Source organism: Panthera onca, chromosome D4 (genome assembly GCF_046562875.1).
Source record: "Panthera onca isolate mPanOnc1 chromosome D4, mPanOnc1 haplotype 2, whole genome shotgun sequence".
Taxonomy (NCBI): Eukaryota; Metazoa; Chordata; class Mammalia; order Carnivora; family Felidae; genus Panthera; species Panthera onca.
Window position 1 is genome coordinate 84,321,166 of NC_138351.1, and position 23,813 is coordinate 84,344,978.

General features: G+C 37.7%; 1 protein-coding gene and 1 long non-coding RNA gene across 5 annotated transcripts in view; one reads left to right on the plus strand and one right to left on the minus strand.

Annotated features, from left to right (window-relative positions):
- Positions 1-23,813, minus strand: part of NR6A1 (nuclear receptor subfamily 6 group A member 1) — a 231,804-nt gene that overhangs the window by 152,717 nt on the left and 55,274 nt on the right. The window lies entirely within an intron of this gene.
- Positions 1-23,813, plus strand: part of LOC132662958 (uncharacterized) — a 60,692-nt gene that overhangs the window by 26,356 nt on the left and 10,523 nt on the right. For both annotated transcript variants that reach the window (XR_013551666.2, XR_009602768.3), the window contains exon 2: positions 5,520-5,620. This is a non-coding gene — a long non-coding RNA (uncharacterized LOC132662958). The remainder of the gene's footprint in view (positions 1-5,519; positions 5,621-23,813) is intronic.

Below are 23,813 nucleotides of genomic sequence, written 5' to 3' on the forward strand. Positions count from 1 at the left end.
ACCTTTGATTAGAGAAAAGTGTTAAAGTGTAGCAGCAGCTGATAAATGTCAGAGCCTGAAGGGCCTTCACAGACTTTTGATCACTTACAGCTATTCCTCATTTCAAACCATGGACAGTTTTTATGCCAACACCACTCAGCATCGCTTACTTAGTCAAATACTTCAGGTCAGGATGCCAAATTCAAGTCAATGGTCCATTTGCACTACTTCTGGGTACATCCCTAAGGCTAAGATGTTTGACCTACCAGGCAGATAGACTTGGAAGTACTTTTCAGATGGCCAATAGGACATTGGGAAACTTCTACAAAAAGCATGCTTTTTCATGATGGAGAGGCAGTGTGTTCTAAGTAAACACACATGCGTGCCCACACACATGCCCGTTGTATGACTCTGTCTTCATTTCCCTTCTAAATCCATTTCCTCATCTATTAAATCTTAGCCTAAATCAGAGACTCCCAAATGTCCACGAAATGTCTATATCAGAATCCCCTAAGGGCTTCTGAAAACTATAAAACCCATTCTTAGAGGATTTGATTTACTCAGTATAGGACAATGCCTAGGAATCTGCATTATTAGCAATTCACTTTTCCCACCATCATACTTTTAATTCTGATGCAAAGTCAGATTTGGAAATCATTACTAAATGACCTCTAAAACTCCTGATAGCTTCAAAAGTTGTAAAACTAGGCGAGCCTGGGTGGCTCAGTCAGTTAAGGTCCGATTTTGGCTCAGATCATCATCTCGTGGTTCGTGGGTTCGAGCCCAGCATTGGGCTCCACACTGGCAGTGCAGAGCCTGCTTGGGATTCTCACTCTCTCCTCTCTCTCTGCCCCTCCCCTGCTCATGCTTTCACTCTCTCTCAAAATAAATGAATAAAAACTTTTTAAAAAAGTTATAGGGGCACCTGGGTAGCTCAATCAGGTAAGCAGCTGACTACGGCCCAGGTGATGAGTTCACAGTTCCTGAGTTCAGGCCCCAGGGCTGGGGTCTTCCAAAGCTGAAAGATGTGAGTTTTCAGATTAAAAGGGCATGCTGTAAAAAAAAATTAGGAAAAAAAAAAAGCAGGGGGGGAACCTGGGTAGCTCAGTCGTTTGAGCATCCGACTTCAGCTCAGGTCATGATCTTGCGGTTGTGAGTTAGAGCCCCGCGTCGGGCTCTGTGCTGACAGCTCAGAGCCTGGAGCCTGTTTCAGATTCTGTGTCTCCTTCTCTCTCTGCCCATCCCCCACTTGTGTGCGCGCTCTCGCTCTCTCTCTCTCTCTCTCTCTCTCTCAAAAATAAACATTAAAAAATTTTTTTTAAGTTATAAAACTATAGATTGGAACTTATTTTCTATTCTTTCATCCCAGGATTTTTCCCCTATCCAGATTAGCATTCCCACACAAACATCAGGATTGTCCAATTTTAAGTTAGCAATGAAGAAATAAGTCTAAATCCAGTATGTCAAGTATTAATAACTTATCCAACCTACACAATACTATTTCATTTAGGAAAGTATGAGGTAGATGTACCTCATCTACCTCAGCTTTTCTAGAAAATATACATTCAAAAATAAAGCTTTTAAGACACATACTTTGCAAAGATTCAACAATTTGCTGGAAATAGCCAAGAAAATCAACATTCAAAGATCATTTGCCTAAGTGCTATAAACGAATAAAGTTGGTTGTAGAATGAATATGTCTAGTTACCTATAACTTATGATGTCTTAACACTAAGTTATCATCTACCTGAGATAATACTAAACTTTGTAAGAACAGACGTCAAGTTTTTAAAGCATACATAGTGTCATATGATTAAATTTAACCCAATAAACTAAAATAGGTCAGAAGAAGAAATACATAATCTTATATTACTGATAGATCATCAGGATTTCATCACTGTAAAAAAAAAGGAAAGATTGAGTCTTTCTTTGATCACTGTTCTTATTTACTTCATTAACTGGTTATTGCAAAACACATGCTTCTTGGCTCTCAAGGACTTTTACAGTCCCTGCCAACACTTCACACAGCGGAATAAAACCTAAGATTCTTTCCAGCTCATTCCTTAATGCCCATGAATATTAACTACTGTATGATTTTGATTCCCATATCTCTTATGACTTTATATTCCTAACTCAATGTACTTATTCAGTTTAGCTGAAGAACAATCCTTGGTAGAGTTACTTAGAAGAGTTCTTCACAGATTATAGATATCCTATGAATTAAACTACCATGGAAAAATGAAGTCCTGTGGGTTTGCAAAGTAATCCTGAATAGTAGTAACTCAAACACATTAAGTCACTGCAACTAAGGGATGGAGAATTCAGGTGGCCCTTAGAAAATTTTGATAGGTTTTAAAGCACATGTCCCATTTGAAAAGAAATATTGCCAGGACACCTGAGTGGCTCAGTGGGGTAAGCATCTGACTCTTGGTTTTGGCTCAGGTCATGATCTCATGGTTCGGAAATTCGAGCCCCACGTCAGGCTCTACACTGCCAGAATCCTACTTGGGGGCGGGGTGGGGAGGGGGCAGGGGCGGCGGCGCCTGGGTAGCTCAGTCGATTAAGCATCCAACTTCAGTTCAGGTCATGATCTCATGGTCCATTAGTTTAAGCCTCATTTGGGCTCTATGCTGACAGCTCAGAGCCTGGAGCCTGCTTCAGATTCTGTGTCTCCCCCTCTCTGCCCCTCCCCTGCTCACACTCTGGCCTGCCCGCCCTCCCTCTCTCTCTTTCTCAGAAATAAACGTTAAAAAAAAAAAAAAAAGGAATCCTGCTGGGGATTCTCTCTCTCCCTTCTCTCTGCCCCTCCCTTGCTTGTGCTGTCTCTCAAAGTAAATAAACTTAAAAAAAAAATTAAAAATATTTAAAAAAAAAGAAATATTGTCTTTCGGCAGTAGGCTAATTTGCTATTTCAGTGAGGTGGCCTGCCCACCTCTTGTCTTCCAGACTCATCTAAAATATCTGAAATACCCTCATATAAAGTTGCCATGTCAAAAAGTAAAATGTTCCAAGCTACTGAGTTTAAATTTCTCTTTATACTTCTCAACTCTCTGATAAAACCTCAAACAGGCTAAATATAAGAATGATCAATAATTCCATATACAACCGCAATATTTGGTGCACCCTTTTTTTCCCCCTCCCTAACATTCAAATAAAAACTCTGGATCTAGCAGTCTCCTTTGTAAGCACTGCCTTGAAACAACACATTCTTTCAGCCTAATTTAAGGCCAGAATTAGTAGTCTTAGTGCTGAGATAAGATCCAAACTAAACAGTTGCTGGAGGAAGGGGGAAAGGTGTCGAACTGTTGCAAAGTAAATTAAGTTCATTCAAATATTTGTGTTAATTTCTCATCTGGCAACTTCTTTTAGAAATTCTAATTGTATAAGCACAGATTTACTAATTACTGGTTGGTATCCGCAATTAATACAGAAACTGATGAAGCCTAATAACTACTTTTCCAGAGACCATCATTGTCCAGTAATCATTATCCAGTTACATCACATAGATTATGATATAGAGAAAGATGTGACTAGATGTGACTAGATGTGACTAGAAAGATGTGACTAGTTGCAGTACTACTAGCAAGCAGTCACTTCTAGTAAAACAGAGATCTAAACTTCCAAAAGCATCAACATTACATCAGTGGCAAGACTAGATTGCAAAATCTTGGTCTAGATCTCTAGTCAGGATTTTTTAAAGTTTATTTATTTATTTTTGAGAAAAAGAGAAAGCAGAGGAGGGGCAGAGAGAGAGAGAGAGAGAGAGAGAGAGAGAGAGAGAATCCCAAGCAGGTTCCGTGCCATCAGTGCAAAGCCCGACATAGGGCTCTAACCCACAAACCATGAAATCATGACTCAAGCTGAAATCAAGAGTTGGATGCCCAACCAACTGAGCCACCCAGGTGGCCCTATGGTCAGATTTCTTAACCTGAAGTTCATAGGGAGGCTATAGATGGGTTCTTCGATTCCAAAACTGAAAATGCTTTCAAAATTTTGTGTTTATATGCATATATTTAGGGAGAGAACCTACAGCCTTTCAGAAAGTTTTTAACTATATTATCTAATTTAATCTTCACAAGCAATATGTAGTACTACTATACTATTATTCTTATTTTAACAGATTGAGGAAATTGAAGCTCATGGGAGATCAAAAAAACTTTAAGGTCACAAAGGAAGTGGCAGAGGATTATTTTAAAAAAATGTCTTTGAAACACACATATACAGATACATATACATATACAATGCAATAAGCTATTCGGAAAGTATTTTAACTGTAAAATAAGGGTTTTACATTCGTGTATATGGACTTAAAACCAAATTATGGATAAAATATGCAATTTTATTTGCATATTTGTAATATGAAAATAATTGTAAATGATTTTAAGAATTCAAATCATTTTGAAAAAACATATATAAAAACACATAAATTTTAATATGTGTCATGTGTTGTTTTATACACCTGATATATATTACCTCATTTAGTTCTCACAATAAACCAACGCGTAGATACTATCATTATCCCCATTTTATGGATAAGGAAACAGAGAAACAGAGTGGTTAAGTAATTTGCCCAAGTTCACACAGCTATTAAGCTGCAAAGTTAAGATTCTGGATCCAAATCTGTACTCTACTATGCTATATTACTTCTCCAAACACTCAATATATGAAAAAATTAAATTATGGTCACTCTAAAGGAAAAAAAGAGCCAAAAAAGAATCGAATTTGGAAAAGTCTATCATGATAAGGTATTTAATCTATTCTATTTTAACACATATGAACCAAGAGCAACGAGAAAAGAGAAATCTACAAACTACTACATTCACGTTACTTTCACATGAACAAGCTCATTTGATTTTCACAGCTGTGTGCACAGGAAGGGCAAGTGCTATTTGTCCCGCATCTTAAGGATGAGTTACCTGATCCTGAGAGATTAATCTCACCACTCATCATTACCTGACCTTTCCTGCTTCTAGGACTTCCTGTGCAATCTTTCCTCTATTGGAATCTTTCCTTCTCTGTCTAGCAAAAATTCAACTGTATCTTTTGAGGTTCAGATCAGATGTGACCCTTAGATATCTATCTTTCCTAGCACTCTGGGGCACAATTAACCCTTTTCTCTATTCTCCCTCAACATGATTCATATCATTCCACCAGCACTAAAATCATCCTCTTTGTCATCAGCTGTGTCTACATCTAGTTCCCTGGGCAGACACTGGGCTCCATGATGGCAAGAGCTAATTGGAGGAGAAAGAATCCTAGGATTTCACGCCAAATTAGCAAAAGGATGAAGGAGAACATTAGCAGTTAGTTCGGCTAAGAGGAACACGGATTCACAGTGACAAGCTGTTGTCATCTTTATAACTTAAGAATTTGTCCTCAAGATTAGTAGCAATTCTGCCAAACACTTCCAGACATGCTCCCTGTGTAACCCGTGGGAAGTGTCTGGACAGACAGACACCTGAGACTGTGACTCCTCTGCTATGCTACTAATCCCTCAAATATATCGTTTTATTGAGTTTATGCTTCTTGTTTCTTTCAAGTATATCAAGAGGCCTCAAGAGGACTATGAAAACAATTACATCTCTAAGTTGGAGCAATGTGGGTTTCAGTATTTCGTAGTACCTCTGGAAAAGGAAAGAAGGTAAGTCAAACAGTAAAGGATGGCATGGGGAGTTTTGACAAACTCAAAACCAATGTAAATCAAGAATGAAATAGACCGATTTATTAAATTTGTAGTTTCTATCACTCTTGGCTAATTTTAGCCTTAACTTTTTTTTTTTTAACTCTTAAGCTTTATCCTTGCATTAAGTATATAAACACCTTAGCAAACTCATTTAAAAGACCCAATGTGTGCCTCAAACTTGCCTGATGGTAAAAACTAAAATTAAGGACTTAAAGCAAATTAAAGGAGTGAGGATAATGGTGGCCTTTCCTGCCATGAAAATTACCTCAAGTACAGTGAGAAACACCCCTATGTCATTCTAGAAACTTACCTTTCACGCTGCTCTAGTTTTTCAAGTCTATGAAAAGCATTCTTCTTAGAATGCCATGAATTTGAACAATGGTATTTTGTATAGACATCTAATGGCTTGGAGCAGCAGAAGTCAGTTTTTTTTAAAAGTCTGAACATTTGTCCAAATGGTATAAGGCATTGACATCTCTTCAAACCATCAGATCAAGAGGAAGACTGTTTAAAGTAAACACATTAAAGAGTTTTTAAACTACTACACAGTAACAGTTGCTTGATTTTTGTTTTCATTTGTATACAATTCACTGTCATAACACTGAGAACTCAACAAAGCTGGCTAACTGGAGTGTTTTGACAGAGGGTGAAATAATTAAATTGACATAGAATGTAAACAGTTTACTTTCATACCAAATTCTCAGTGGTTGATTTTTTTTTTAAATGTGTACCACTTGGCTGCTCTAAAAATGAATTTGAGAAGAGTCAATCTTTAATACTTAAATCTAAAGCAAATGACAATAACTATCCCTGATTAAAGATTAACCTTAATTCAGCCAGCAGTTCTGTAAGCCCTTCTACTGAGCACTCCTAGATCCCTCCCATTAGAAACCCCGCATTCTGAAAAGTTGCATATAATTAATTCATGCTCCAGATTTTTAATCAAGGACATTCAGTAGCCAATAAAAAATAACTAGTATGTCTATAATGTACCAATACACTTCATGCCAAAAGCAAAGACACCTGACATTTTAGTTAACTCTCTGTGACCTTACTGAGGAGAAATGCAGGCTTTCTACTCGGTAATGGAGTTTTTGTTTATTTTTTGTTTTTTCAATATGGAAAATCACTTGTAGACAATCACTGAACCTCTGTGGTAACTCAGCAATCCAGGATCTCAACTAGAAAGATCACCAGCTATTAAGGTCAATTTTTTTCATCGTTCTCTATGAAATATTTCACCTACAGACCCACCTACTATTAATACAAGTAAATAAGGAGAAAATGTTTACTTATTTGACTTAGCTCTCACTGAAGATGTTACCCCCCGATACACAACAGTAAGTTTTGTGGTGGACAAGGAAGGAGGTGATCTGATCAATGAATGAGCTTTGCATTCAAAAAATTCAACATTCAAGTTCTGGCTTATAACCTTAACTCCTGGCTATGTAACTTTGGGCAAATCATTTCATTTCTCAACTCAGTTTTTTCATGAGGTACAAGTGGGTTGTTGAGAGTTTAATGAGATAAAAATATACAAATCCCAGCATATAACAGAGTCCACAATGTATGTTAATTTCTTTCTTACCCATGCCCTTTAATAATGAACCTACTATAAAAATGAGGTACTCGACATTTTCAGAATTAAAAAATAATACCATTCAAAGCCATTTTCTCAGCCAGCCACTGGAGTCGGCTTGCATCAACAATTGCAGCCTCGCCAGTTCATTAAGTTCATTAGCTCTCTGCTGTACACAAACTGATTTCATAATTTAAAAACTCTCAACCTGAAATCTGGAAAAGAATATGAGAGCCTCTATCAGCAGTCATCTCACTGCTTAATGGCTCCTGGAACATGGGCACAGGCTGAAGAAGGGCTGACAGGGCCAGAACCCAGCCTTCAGAGGACTCCAAGGAACATTCAACGCTGTCGGTGAGTTTGGGATTTGAAAAAACCACCGACCGTTGACTGTACCTTGGGGTCTTTACAAACAGCACTACATTTCCTGAAGCAAGGGAGCAGGCTGTACCTTCACATGTCACATAAGATCACCAGAACCAGTCCTGCTGCCTGTCCCCCAAAGGTGATCCAGTGAATTTTTTAAGAGCTCCTATTTCTATTATCCACTGTTCCTTGCTTTTTGTTGTGTTTTTGACAAATAAGTGCTTCATTTCAATAAGATAAGGAGAACTCCATGATAATATCTAACGTATTTAAAAATGCCTCCTAGAAATATGCCACCCTGGTGAGAAATAGGATGTAGCAAGGAAAGACATTAAAAATATGTATTTCGGTTTGGAGCCACATTCAATTAAGTATTTTACACCCATTTCTTCCACATCCCCTTAAAACTTTTATTAAGGGCAAGAGAAGGATTTACTAAGCAAAAATAGCACAAAACTATCTAATATCTGCACAGCTCTTATCACATCCTACCTCCAATTACAGTTAATGTGGTTAAGTTTTGACAGCCCTGTTAGAACATGAGCTGTTTGAAAGCAACTATTGCTTCACTATTTCTATCCACACATGTGCTTATTTAAATGTTTGTTAAATTCAAGTAAAAAAAAAAAAAAAAAAAAAAAAAGGTCTGGAGTCAGAGATCTGGGATGAATCTTGGTTAGACTTCCTAACTAAGCTCTGTGACCACAGGCAAGTATCTGAGTCTGTTTTCTCGTGTATAAAATGGGAAATAAGAACACTTACCTCATGAAGTTTTGAGATTCAATGAGATAAAATATAAAGTGCTTTCTACCATTCCTAGCACACAGCAAATACTCAATATATGTAAGCTACTATTATTATTTAACCCCAAACGTAACCTGTGCTAATTTACCTTGAAAAGCACTATCTCTCAGTTCAAAACAGAAGGAAAAGCCAGGACCCTCAACTCTTGTCTACATCTACAAGGTATGCAAGCACTGCCCTTGTGGTCATAGAGCTACCTGTTAGCTTCTCCAAGGGCTCCTTCCATTCTCTGAAACATAGTTTCTCATCTTTAAGGACCTCCCAGCTCTAGTATCAATGTTATCTATAACTATGTGGGCCCTCGACCACTGGTTACTGAGAGAGATGCCAGACACAGAACTCAAAGAACCCGTGTGGAAAAGAAGAGCCAGGAATTCGGGAGTGCCAAGGCAACTCCACCAAATGGAAACACTGATGGCTGCACTCAACATTCATTGCTGTCGGTGGGTTTGAGTCTGAATCAACTCACTGATCAATGAATGCAAACTGCGGACCAAACAACCTAAGGGAAGCAAAAGCAGAGAGTCACTTGAGTGCATCAGCTACTGTGCTGGGTGGATGCTGCTGCGGTCTCCAATACACTGGGTAAAGCCTCTCTTACTCTCTTTGGTTCTATTATGGAATAAGCACTCTAAATTCCTAGAATTCTTCTTTTTCTTTTTTTTTAAATGTTCTAGAGTTAAATGATATTTTCTAGGAAGAACAAACTGTATACCTTGACATCATACCGTATTAAAAAATTAATGCTTTCATAATTTTTTAAATTAAAAAAAATCACATACTCATTATTTAAAATTCAAATATTGAGGGGCACCTGGGTGGCTCAGTCAGCTAAGCATCCGGCTTTAGCTCAGGTCATGATCTTGTGGTTCATGGGTTCAAGCCCCGCATCAGGCCCTGTGATGACAGCTTGGAGCCTGGAGCCTGCTTCAGATTCTGTGTCTCCCTCTCTCTCTGCCCCTTCCCTGCTCATGTTCTGTCTCTCTCATAAATAAATAAACATTAAAAAAAATTTATGGGAATGCCTGGGTGGCTCAGTCAGTTAAGAGTCTGACTTCAGCTCACGTCATCATCTCATGGTTCGTGAGTTCGAGCCCTACATCGAGCTCCGTGCTGACGGTGTGGAGTCTGCCTGGGATTTTCTCTTTCTCTCTCTCTCTCTCTCAAAACAAATAAACTTTAAAAAAAAAATAAAAGAAAGAAATATATGAAGTAAAAACTGAAAATCCCTTTCCTTATGATCTTTCTTTTCCTCAGTGGAAATCACTGATAAATGTAATAAACAGTAAGCTTAATAACTTGTTATAATCAATATAATAAACGTGTTATTTATGTTAGTATTATTAATAAATAAATATCATAAACTAATCACTTAATTTATGACGTGTGAGACGTTTACCCATATACACACAAACAGATATATATTGGGATTTTTGGGGGGTGGCTTAAACAAAAACAAGCTGATTTTATATTTACTGCTATACAATCTGTTTTACTCAGCTATACTAGACAGCTATTGTAGATAGCCTTCTGAAACAATCGTGCTATATATATTGTATTGGTTCTTTTTTAAATGACCATATAGTATGCCTTAGCATGAATACCCTGCTTTTCTTATTCAAATGCACTTAATCTCTTTGACCAAAACTGTGAGACCCATTCGCTGTGACCTTTGCAACCACGTCCCTCAAACTAAGAGGGACTAAGACAAAAACTAAGTGAAATGGGAAATGCACATTATTTTAACAAAATGTAAAATGTGGTATCAATTTTCTGACTTCTATAACATGAGATGAGCCACTAAATCTTTCATGATAATGACAGGAAGACAAAGGCCTTGGTCATCAATAATTTAATCATATACTTAAGTCTGAGATAGGGAAAAACAGATTCTCATAGCAAAAGTCAAATTCAGTAAAGCAGTAGGAAAACAGTCTTATCAAGTTAGCTTTCCAACTTTTTTTTCCTCAGGAATAGGAAGGAAGTAGAAGTACAAATACAATGAGCCAAGAACTAAAAAGAGAATCAAAGCCAAGAGAAAGATGCAAAAAAATGCCAAGAATTCAGGAAGAATATGGCGTTCAGGCCAGTGTTTCCCAACCTAGTTGTCACGTACCAGAATCACCTAGATCAGCTGCTCTGAAAAATGCAGATTCCTGAGTTCTACCCCAGACCAGATGTAGGGTCCCAGAATCTGTATTTTATTATAACAAGCAGTCTAGGCATTATTTTTCAACAACCAATTATTTCCAAATTTTCTGAAAAAATCAGAAAAGAATGTCCTACATGTTCTTTGAAAAATGTACACCTGAACAAGTATGCCACTTATTTACCCAGAGGATAAATAGTCTAAATACGCCAATAAAAAAAATAACACATTTCAGCCACCAAAATCTGCAGTTTCTCTTAGATAAAACTAAATGCTACAGGAAGGCAAACAACTGTGGGAGTTTAAGGGTATTTTTCAGAGTGAAGACTGTAAATAAATACTTGCAATAGAAAAAAATATGTGGCATGTACAGGGAACCCTGAGCAGAACAGCTCTGAGACCGTGTGAGGGAAATCATGAGGAGCAGTCCTGGAAAGGCAGAGAACAAATTACATAAGACCTTGTGAGCCAGGGGGAAACATGCAGAATTAGTGAAACAGAGAGCCACTTTAAAGTGCTGAGCTCCAAAAAGAGATAACGAAAGCAAGGTTTTGGGAAGACTGACCAAGCATATGAAATGGGAAGAAGAGAAGAGAGATGTGAAAGAGACAAAAAGAGAGAAAGAGAGAAAAAAAAAAACTCTTGTACAAATAAGCTGAGCTAAATCTGAGGCAGCAGGAGTGGAAGGAATAGAAAGGATATCTTCAAAAGGCTTTTTGCTTTTGTTTTTGTTTTTTCTTGTTCAAAAGAGATTTCTTTTTAGTACGATGTAGTCACTGAAAATTTTATACAAAAGAGAAACTTGTTGCCTCCCCCATCATTCTGTTCAGTGGATAGCTTCCCAGATATTTCAGAGATATTGAAAATACATGTATTTGTATTTAGAGAAAATACCACAAATTATATATACTGTTCTAGAACCTTTTTTCACTTAAAATATTGTGGCCATCTTTCCAGGTCAATAGACCAGATCCACCTTCCAAGGAATTGGCTCAAACAGAAAAGATAGCAAGGAGTCAAAAATGGTGCCTTTCTTGACTAGATTAAGAGCCTGGAGTGCATTAAGAAATGAGCAATTTCAAAATGGAAAACAGAGAAAGTTCATTTTCTGAAAAGAGGATGCGTATTTGTGATTTACAAACATAGAGCTAAAAGTGAATGAGCTAAGTACAGGAAGAAAAAAAATTTCTTTTATTGAACACAGTTATTGGACACATACTATGCACCTGGACTGCAAAAGAAGCCAGATGTGAAGAGAACAAAGCATGTAGTGAAAACAGTGGACCAAATTCTAATGAACAAATAATTTTAAGTGTGAAAAGGTCTGCAAAAGGAAAATCAAAGTTCTATAGGAGCAAATAATAGAAGGGACCAATCCAGTCTTGGGGGTGAGAAAGGCCTGGGAAAGGATCTCAAGAAAGTGACATTTAAGTGAAGACTTGAAGGATAAACATAATGACCTGGGTAAGAGAGGTGGGGTGAGCATTCTGAGCAAAGGGAACAAATGGCACATAGGCAGGCTAAAGGCATAGTGCCTGCACAAAACTGGAAGTGTGGCTGTAACACACAGAAGATGGAAAAGAGGTCTGGAGATAAGGCTGGAGAAGGCAGGAATTTAAAAGGTTACTGACAATCCCGCAGAGAACAATTCTGGAGTGATAGTCACAGAAGAAAATAAGATTTCTGGAAAGGTAGTAGTGAAGAGGTGGAGCTATTTAAATAAGGTAAAAATTCCAGCTACATTACTTATCCACTATGTGAACTTGGACAAGTTACTTACCTTTAAGTCTGTTTCATCTGTAAATAGAAGATAATAATGATAGTATTTGTTTCACAAGCTACTTGAGGAGTAAGAATACGTGTAAAATATTTCACCAAGAGTCTGACTCAAAATACAAGCAAACACTGGCTGACAGGAAGTAAAAAAACAGCCTGGAAGTTCAGACAGACTGGAAGCAAAAATGTTAACAATTGAAATCACTAAGTTGTAGAATTAGAGGTGATTTTTATGTTTATCATTTATTTTTTTTTTTTTTAATTTTTTTTTCAACGTTTTTAATTTATTTTTGGGACAGAGAGACACAGAGCATGAACGGGGGAGGGGCAGAGAGAGAGGGAGGCACAGAATCGGAAACAGGCTCCAGGCTCCGAGCCATCAGCCCAGAGCCTGACGCGGGGCTCGAACTCACGGACCGCGAGATCGTGACCTGGCTGAAGTCGGACGCTTAACCGACTGCGCCACCCAGGCGCCCCATTATGTTTATCATTTATAACTCATCTATGCCTTCCCAGTGTTTAGCAATAAGCATAAAACTATTCCAACAATTAAGAAAAAATACTTTTAAATGTCTTTTTTTAAAAAGCAAAGATTTCTTTTAGATGCAAGCTACCTATGTTTGGCTGAAAAGCAGATGGAAGAATCCACAGTGGAAAAGGAAGAAAAGATGGACTATTTTTATCAAGAAAGGGAACCTGTAGAAAGCTCAGCTGCAAGGACAGTAGAAAGTGACAGGCTCCAGGTCCCTGGTGGATGTGGTCACTTTGGAGGGGAGCAGCTTCAGAGAATGAAAACAATGAAGGAAATTCCAGCCTACTCCTGTTCTCTCAGGCTGTATCTCAATAGGATCCAACTGGACCTTGTGATCCTGGATCTTGGCTGGCAAGCAACCTGGCATGGAATAGACACTCAGTAAATGTTTGTCAAATGAACTTCCTCATGATTTCTGGCAGTTATATTTATAACACAGGAAGTGATCTACTCCTTGAACCAAGCACTGGATATCTTCAAACCATCCGTGCCATGAATTATAGTTCCAACTCAAGTATAATTTTAGTAACTACCAGATATCAGGTTTGCTCTTACTATACTTGCTATAAAACCCCTGAACTGATAACTTTGGTCCAACTTCCCCTCCTTTGTTTTAGACTAACTGGATCTACTGAAAACATGTGTGATGAGTCAAAATCACATGCTCCTTCTGCTCCTCTTCCCAGTAAACAGTTGAGGCAAAACAGCAGAGTATAAAAGAAGTGGTTTAGGATATAGAGTCAGAGTAAGTTCAACTCTGCCGTAGTTCTGTGCTCTTGGACAAGTGAGTCACCCTGTAAGCCTTCCTTCTATGTAAACGGGGACTAAGGATACCTCTACTATTTCACAGGGTTATTGTAAGGCCTCAGCAAAAACAAAAAACAAAACAACAACAAAAACAATGAAAAGTACACTGCCAACAGCACATGACAATACAGCCAAAGCATCCTAGTATGTGATGGAACCACTCAATGGGCTCTCCTCTTTCAAAAGGCAAGATACCCTCATCCCCCATACTCTCACCTATTTGTCAATCAGCAGTATATATTTGCAAGATGTCTAGCTGGGGTTGATCTACAACCTGGGGCTGAGAGAAAGCATTTTTGTGTATGTAAGTGTCTTCTGCCTAGATGGTCCATCAGCGCCACACTCCAACTTGAGTCAGTCCTCCCAAACAAAGAGAAAGTTCTTTCCAATGGACTTTCGTGAGGCAAGGCACAGGGTAAAGCCCTGGGAGCAGGGAGCGTCTAGGTTTCCAAGTGAAAGATTAATAGGAGACATCACAAATCAACAGGACATCACCTGACAAACTTAGAACCATTTTACCCAAAACAAACAACAAAAACACACTATCGTACCCCAAAGTCTCCTCCTTTACCTCCTTCCAACCAATCTTAGGTACTTTTCTACAGCTTTATTTAGGTCTAATTTATATACCATAAAATGAACCCACTGTAAATGTACAATCCAATGACTTCTATTCATTTAGAGTTGTGCAACTATCACTGCAATCCAAGTTTAGAACTTTCATCCAAAACTCCCCTTAAACCTGTTTCCAATCAATCTCCACTCCTACCTGTAGCCCCAACCATTGATCCACTTTCTGTCTCTATAAATTTGCCTTTTCTAGACATTTCACATAAATGGAATCATATAATATGTAGTCTTTTAAGTTTGGCCTCATTCACTTAGAATAACGTTTCTGAAGTTTATTCATGTTGTAGCATACATTAGCAGCTCATTCTTTTTTAGTGTTGAATAGCATTCCATTTTACGGATATTCCAGATTTTGTTTATCCCTTCACCATTTGATAGACATTTGAACTGTTTCCAGATTTTGGCTATTATAAATAACGCTACAGACATTCACATACAAGTCCTTGTGTGGACATAGGTTTTTATTTCTCTTGGGTAGATACCTAGGAGTGAAACTGCAGCATCATATGGTACGTTTATATTTATTAAATTACCAAATTGACTGCCAAAGTAACTGTACCATTTTACATTCTCATAGCAATGCACAGTTTCCAGTTTCCATACATCCTTACCAACACATTTTTATAGTCTTTTTGACTATAGTCATTCCAGAAGGAATACAGTGGAAATTCACTGTGATTTTAATTTACATTTCCCTAATAACTAATTATGTTGAACAACTTTTTATGTGATAAAATGTTCAAGTCTTTTGTCTTATGTTTCTAATTCTTTGCTTTTATTGTGATAAAACATAACACAAAAATCTACAATTTTAACCATTTTTAAGTGTACAATTCAGTGGCATTAAATTCACAATGCTGTGCAAACGCCACCACTATCCATTTCCAGAATATTTTCATAATTCTTTAAAAAAATTTTTTTTACATTTATTTATTTTTGAGAGAGAGAGAGAGCGAGCGAGCGCGTGAGAGCGCCAAGGAAGGGGAGGGGCAGAGAGAGAAGGAGACAGAATCCGAAGCAGGCTCCAGAGGCGGGGCTCAAACTCATAAACAGCAAGATCATGACCTGAGCCAAAGTTGGACGCTTAACCGACTGAGCCACCCAGGTGCCCCAAGAATATTTTCATAATTCTAAACAAAAACTCTGTACCTATTAAACATGAACTATCCATTCCACACCCCCTAGCAATCTATTCTTCAACCCACTTCCCCTTTTCTACTTTCTGTCTCTAGGAACTTGCCTATTCTAGTTATCCATGTAAGTGGAATCATACGACATTTTTTGTCCATTTTTTAAAACTGGCTTGTTTGTCTTCTGAGTTGTAAGAGTTCTTTATTTATTTTAGACACTCCTTTATCAGATACACAAATTTTTCTCTCACTCTGTAGCTTGTCTTTTCATTTCCTTGTTAATGTCTTTTTAAAGGCAAAAGTTTTACACTTTAATGAAGTCAATTTATCAAATTTTTCTTTTTGTGACTTGTGTCATTGGTATCATGTACAGGAAGTGGTTGCCTAGCCCATGTCACAAAAACATTCTTCAAGACATTTTGTAGTTTTAGATTTAGGTGTATGATCCACTTTGAGCTCATTTTTCTGTCTAGTATAAATTAAGGGCATAAGTTCTTCTTTTTGTTTTGCACATAGGTACCCAATTTTCCCAGCATTACTTGTTGGAAAAAACTACACTTTCCTCCACTGAATTGTCTCGGCACCTCTGTCAAAAATCAACTGACCACATATGTAAGGATTTATTTCTGAACTCTCAATCCAGTTCTAGTACCTATTCTTATACCAAAAAATCACACTGCCTTATTATTTTACACTAATTTTTGAAACCATATAATGAAATTCCTCCAACTTTGTGCTTTTTCAAAATTGTATTGGCTATTCTACTTTAATTCCTTTGCATTTCCACATAAATTATAAGATTAAATTTCTTCAAAGAAGTCAGCTGGGATTTTTTAAATTTTTTTTTAAAGAGCGATTACACTGAATCCAAACATCAATTTGGGGATAACTGTCATTTTAACATTTAGACTTGTAATCCATGAATATGGAATATCTCTCCATTTATTTAGGTCTTTTTAAACTTCTCTCAACAATATTTTATAGTTTTTAGTGTACAAATCTTATAATACTTTTGTTAAATTTATTCCTTAAGTAGGTTAAGGTTGCACGATTTTTGATGCAATCATGAATGGAACTGATTTCTTACTTTCATTTCTGGATTGTTGCTAGTATACAAAACAAACAAACAAAAAACTATTTCTGTATATTGATCTAGTATCCTGTGACTTTGCTTAAACTCAATTTGTTCTTGTTTTAGTTTTTTGTGAATTACTTAGGCATACAGGATTATGTCATGTATGTATAAAAAAAGTTTTAATTCTTTCCAATTTAGATGCCCCTCTACCCCCACTGCACTAGGTAGAACCTACCTCCAGTGAATGTTAAGAAGAAGTGGTGGGTGCCTGGGTGGCTCAGTTGGTTAAGCATCTGACTTCAGCTCAGGTCATGATCTCGTGGTTCATGAGTTCAAGCCCCGCATCGGGCTCTGTGCTGACAGCTCAGATCCTGGAGCCTGCTTCAGACTCTGTGTCTCCCTATCTCTCTGCCCATCCCCTACTTGCACTCTGTCTCTCTCAAAAATAAATTTAAAAAATTAAAAAAAAAAAGAAGAAGTGGTAAGAGTGGACCTTCTCATCTACCTTGTTCCCAATCTTAGGGGAAGAGCATTCATATTTCACCATTAAATATTATGTTAACTTTAGGCTTTTCATAGATGACCTTTATCAAGGTGCATAAGTTGCCTACTATTACTGACTTGTTGAAAAATTTTATCATGAATGAGTATTGGATTACATCAAATGCTTTCTCCATGTCTACTGAGATGATCATGCAGGCTTTTCAAAAAACCTTTAGTTAATACGGTTTATTACAGGACAGCAAACTAGGACTTGTGGGCCAGCTATTTTTGTAAAGTTTTACTACAACACAGGCACACCCCCTTATTCACATATTATCTATGGCTGTTTTTGCAGTACTACAGTAGAGCTGAGTAGTTTCAACAGAAACTATACTGGTCCTAAAGCCTAAAATATTTAGCGGCTAGCCTTTGAAGAGAACATCTTCTGACCCCTGGTATGTTACAATAATTTTTACATATTTATCCAATCTTGCATGTCCGGAATAAAGCCCAATTGCTCGTAGTATATAATCCATTTTTCTATGTTGCTGAATTTGGTTTACTAATATTTTATTAAAGGTTATTATGTCTGTGTTCATAAGGGTTACTAGTCTACAGTTTTCTTATGATGCCTCTGGCTTTGTTATCAGAGTAATAGTGTCCTCATAGAATGAGTTGGAAAGTGCTCTTTCCTCCTCTACTTCTTTTTTTTTTTTTAAGTTTTTTTTTTAATCTATTTTATTTTAAGTTTATTTATTTAGAGTGAGAGAGTGCACACACAGCGGAGGGGCAGAAAGAGAGAATCCCAAGCAGGCCCCACACTACCAGCATGTAGCCCAGTGAGGGGCTTGAACTCTTGAACCATGAAATCATAAGCTGAGCAGAAATCAAGAGTCAGATGCACAACCAACTGAGTCACCGAGGCACCCTATTTTTATTTTAGAGACAGCGCACACACAAGCAGGGGAGAAGGGCAGAGGGGCACGGGAGGTGGATGGGGGGTGGGTGGAGAGAATCTTAAGCAGGCTCCAACACTCAGCAAGGAGCCCAACACGGGGCTCGATCCCATGACCATGAGATCATGACCCAAGATGAAATCAAGAGTCGGACGCTCAACTGACGGAGCCACCCAGGTACCCCCTCCTCTACTTTCTGAAAGACTTTGTGAAGGATTAGATTTAGTGCTTCTTTAAACGTTTGATAGAATTCACCAATGAAGCCATTGGGCCTGGGCTTCTCTTTATAGTAAAATGTTTAAGTACTGATTCATTTTAATTATTAAAGGTTTTCATATACGTATTCTATTTTCTCTCGAGTTAGCTTTAATGACATGTGTCTAGGAATTTGTCCACTCCATTTAAGTTTTCTAATTTGTTGAGATAAAGTTCATGATTTTCCCTTATAATCCTTTCAATTTCTTTGAAGTAACCTCCTTGCTAAACTCAATTAGTTTTATTTGCTTCTGGTTTGTTGTGAATTACATAGGTAAATATGGGATGATATCATCTGTGTATAAAGGCAGTTTTCATTCTTTAATAATTTTATTTACAAAAATAGCTGGCCCACATGTCAAAGTTTGCTGACCTCTGTACCATTTAATAAAATAAAAGATTTTTTAAAATCCCCATATGATCATCTTACTTTGGGATTAGTTTGCTCTTTATCTAGTTTCTTAAGGTGGAAGCCTAGGTTAATGCTTGAGACCTTTCTTCTTTCCTAACAGTTATAAATTTAAAAGCTATAAGTTTTCCTCTAATCACTGTTTTAGTTGCATTCCATGAATTATAGTATGTTTTCATCTTCATCTAGTCAAAAATATATTTAAATTTGCCTTGGGATTTCTTTGGCCTATGGGTTATTTATAAGTATGCTGTTTAATTTCAAGTATTTGGGGATGTCCTAGATTTCTATCTGTTATGGATCTCTAATTCTATTGTGGTCATAAAACACACCTTATGATTACAATCTTCAAAAATAATTGAGACTTATTTTATGGCCCAGAATATTCTTAGAGACTGTTCCACATGCACTTGAAAAAAAATGTATATTCTACATAGAGTATTCAATAAATATGAGCTGGCTGACAGTGTTAAGTCTTCTATATCCATGCTAATTTTCTCTAGTTTCTCTATCAAGTATTAAGAATGGAGTATTGAAATCTGTAACTATTATTGTTGAATCTTTTATTTCTCTTTAAATTCCTGTCAGTTTTTGTTTCAGATGTTCTGGTGATGTTAAGTATGTTTTTATAATTGTTATATTTTCTTCAAGTATCAACTCTTGTCCTCATGAAACGTCCCTCTATCTCTAGTAATATTTACCCTAACTATATTTTATGTTATTAATACAGTCATCCCAGCTCTCCTATGGTTACTGTTTATATAATCTATTTTTTAGCATCTTTTTACTTTCAGCCTATTTCTGTCTTTACATCTAAAGTATATTTCTTATTGACAGCATATAGTTACATCTTGCCTTTTTATCCAGGTTGACAATCCCTACCTTTTGAACAGGCAGTTAGTCCATTCGCATTTGATATAATTATTGACATGGTTGGGTTTATGTATGCCATCTTGCTGTTTGTTTTTGTTTCAGGTCTTTAACCTCTCCTCTTCCTTTACTATCTTTTTTGTGTGTGAAATATTTCTAGTATACTATAAGTATGGTAGTATACCATAGTAAGTCTGTTGACTTTTTTACTATGTATTTTTTATTTTTTTTGTGGTTACTCTTTACAATATGCATCTTTACTTACCACAATCTATTTTTTTTAATGTTTAGTTTTTGAGCGAGCGAGAGAGAGAGAGAGAGAGAGAGAGAAAAGGAGACGAGGAGGGAGGGAGGGAGGGAGGGAGGGAGAGAGAGAGAGAGAGAGAGAGAGAGAGAGAGAGAGAGAAAGGGAGAGAGAGAGAATCCAAAGCAGGCTCAAGGCTGTCAGAACAGAGCCCGATGTGGGGCTCGAACTCCTAGACCATGAGATCATGACCTGAGCCGAAGTGGGACACTTAACCGACTGAGCCACCCAGGCGCCCTTATCACAATCTATTTTTTTAACTCCAGGAAATACAGAAACTTGCTTCAATATATCTCCTACTCCTTCTCTTTCTTGTTTTTATTACCATATACGTGTTATAAACTCAATAAATACAGTATTATTAAATACTGCTTTAGATACTTTTGTCATTTTAAAAGTTAAGAGAATAAGAAAAAAAAAAACTAGAGTTGTATTTACCTATATACTTAACCATTTTCCAATGTTCTTCACTTCTTATGGATTCAAATGATCATCTGTATCACTTCCTGTCAGCCTTAAGGACCTTCCTTTAGTATTTTAAGGCAAGGCAGCTATCAACAAATTCTGTGCCTTTTTTATGTGAGAATGTCTTTATTTTGCCTTTGTTTTTGAAGAAGAGTTTTGCTAAAGAAATCTTGGTTTTTTCTTTCCACATGTTGATTATGTCATTTCACTGCTTTCAGACCTCCTTGTTTCTCATAAGTCAGCTGTATATGCTATTGTTATCCCCTTGTATGTGATGAATCATTCTTGCTGTTTTCAAGATTTTTCTTTGTCTTAAAATAGTTTGACTCTGATGTGTGTTTTATTGTGCTTGAGTTCATCAAGCTTCTTGGATTTGAAGTTGAATGTTTTCTCTTCAAATTCGGAAAGCTTTTGGACACTATTTCTTCTAATATTTTCTGGTTCCTCTCTCACTCCTCCCTTTTTATATATGTATATTCTTAGGTATACATTTGATGTTGTCCCACAGATCTCAGAGGTTCTGTTCACTCTTTCAAGCTTTTTTCTCTGTTCTTTGTATTAAATAATTTTTATTGACCTATCTACAAGTTCACCAATTCTTTCTTCTGCCATCTTAAATCTGCTGTTGAGTCCATCCTAATTTTTCATTTCAGTTATTATAATTTATTTATTTTGAGAGAGAGAGCCGAGCACACAAGTGGAGGAGGGGAAGAGAGAGGGGGAGGGAGGGAAGGAGGGAAGGAGGGAGGGAGGGAGGGAGGGAGGGGGAGAGAGAGAGAGCAGGAGGAGAGGGAGGGAGGGAGAATCCTAAGCAGGCTCTGCACTGTCAGCACAGAACCAAATGTGGGGCTCAATTCCATGAACCATGAGATCATGACCTGAACCAAGATCAAGAGTGACATGTTTAACCGACTAGCCACCCAGGCACCCCAATTATTGTAATTTTTAAATCAAGCACTTTCATTTTGTTTTACAGGTTCCCCTTGAGACTCTATTCATTGAGTCGTTGTCATCATAGTTTCCTTTAATCCTGTAAACACAATTCCCTTCATTTCTTTGAAATATCTATAATAGGGGCTTTAGAGTCTGTGTGTGTCAGATCCAACATTTGTGATCACTAGAGGCAGTTTCTACTGATTTTTTTTCCCCACAGTATAGGTCACACTTTGGTTTTTTGCATCTTTTTACCTTTTTGTTGAATACTGAACATTTAAAGTAAGGTACTGCTGGCAACTCTAGATTCTGAATTTTTCCCAGCTAAGGTTTTGTGATGGTGGTGGTTCTTCTGGGTTTTGTTTTTGCTTTTACTAACTTTCCAGGAATATATCTGTGCAACCTGTCTCTCCTATAATGTGTGGTGCCTGATGGCTCAGAATTTTTTCCCTGGTTTTTATTGTGAAGCCAGATCACCCCTCTGTCTATATAACTTACTGACTGGTCAGAGGTGGTGCTCACCTTGAGCCCTTTTATTCTCTCCTGATGGATCTGTGCTTGGGATGGGGAGCACACTCTCAGTTTAGGTCTTTAAATCTACTGTAGATTTTACTTTCTGCTGGGCTTTCTCACACAGCCTTTGCATTGGCCAAAAAAATATATAGATGGCTTGGGCTTGCACTGGTTTCTATGGTGTGTGAAGCCTCCAGTCAACCCAGGATATATGGAGACCCTATCAAACTTCCTGTAGTTGTCTCACTGCCCAGACCTCTCCGTTAAAGCCCTATCCAGGCTGCTGCTGTTCCACTGTCTGCCCCAAACAGGTCTGTAACCTTAGGCTAGAAGAGTTGCTTGGCTCTCCCTATTTCACTTGTTACCAAGATCATCACTTTTTTCTCTTCAATACTATTTTTTTCTACTTAAATCCAAGTTGGTGAACACATAGTATATACAGTAAGATCATCACTTTTAACTGCTAATACTCCAAATCAAGTAAGCCCCCTCCCACAGGGGTAGTAAAGCAGCTGGTTTTCTACTGGTTGAACTACTACAACTAGTTCCACCCTGGTTGAACTACTACACTATCAGGGCTAAAAATAATGGGAGAAATCCTGGGCAAGACCATAAACATGTTTTATACAAAATTCAGTGGTTTTCATGAACAAATGCTTCTCAACTTGTTATAAGCCTGCAATTATTTCTGTTTCTTCCAGCTTTGCAGTTGCTTTTGGGGGACAGGATTTGTTGACCTGCTCACTCAGTCATGCCAGAAATGAATCTCCTCATTAGATGTGTTTTTATAAATCTCATACATGATAAAAGTCTAACTTTGGTAAAGCCAAAGAGTCTGAAATCCAATCTGCTTTCCTGGAATTAGACCCAAGTATCATAATACCTAAACTGTTCAAATACACCTCAATCCCAAAATATACTTGAGAAAAAACTTCCCTGGGGGAAGGCAGAGGAATAAAATGACTCTGGAATATTGGAATGATTTTCAATTCCAGAAGACAATAATACAAAAATTTGAGTATCAGATAGTTATTTCCAGTTCCCACCTCCCAAAAGCCCTAACTACTGGAGTCAGTAGTACTCTATAAATGGATATATAATCTGAACAGCCCTAAAGCCAATCATGGCTAGGGCAGGAGTACATAGTCTCCAATCTTGTCGCCATGTAGGTACTCAAACAGCTCCTACACAGAGAAGGACACTGAGTGCTACAGCTGGCCCTGGCCATTGCAACTAAGCCCATCAGCATGCATGGGTGTCTATCATGGGTCCCTTGCTCACAGGCCTGGGCTCACTCTTGGCCTCTCTAGTCATACCATCCTGAGACCCAAAGTCCTGAGTCTTAATACTCATACTCCTAGCCAAAAACTGGGTGGTTTGAAAGTATCTCTTCTATTTGCCAAACTTCAACCATCACGTAATGCCTGGATTCTCACTGCATTTGCCAGCTCCCCATGCCTTCCCACCCCAGGGCTGCCAAATAATTCCTAATCAGTGATGCCCCTGAATTTGCCCTACCTGTAACACTGTCCCTCAAATGCCAGACTTAATGGTGAGTTTCTACAACCTCCATCTAGCCTGCTACCTGACTGACGTTATCATGTCAGACAATTTGTCTACTGTTCATATTCTCCTAATATTGAATTTGTACCTTCTACTAAATAGTCAATATGCTATAACCCTTGACAGGACAAATGGACACCTAACCCTAGCTGGGCTTATCCTCTTTCCTGAGCATTTAAATTTTGAATACCAATGCTTCCCTTAGCCTGTGTTGAGCATGGGTGCTGGAAAGACATGACAAGGCAGGGCAGAGGCGGCCATTTTCCACCATGGATACCAAAGCAAAGAGTATCAGTTTGAAGGAGAAAAGAAGTATGAAACAGAGGCACCACAGAAGCAGAAATAAGATTCTATATGACCAAAGAGAGATGGGAGAGAAATTCTGGTCTTAACCATTTATGAAATCCAAATGAATGTTCTGCCCTTAGGCCTCAAGAGAAACCCTGTACTTTCCAACAATGTCCCCATTTTAAATTAGTTTAAGGGGGAGGGGGAGGGTGTTCTGTTCCTTGCAATTGAACTACTCCAGTTAATACCTCTGGTTTCTCCCTT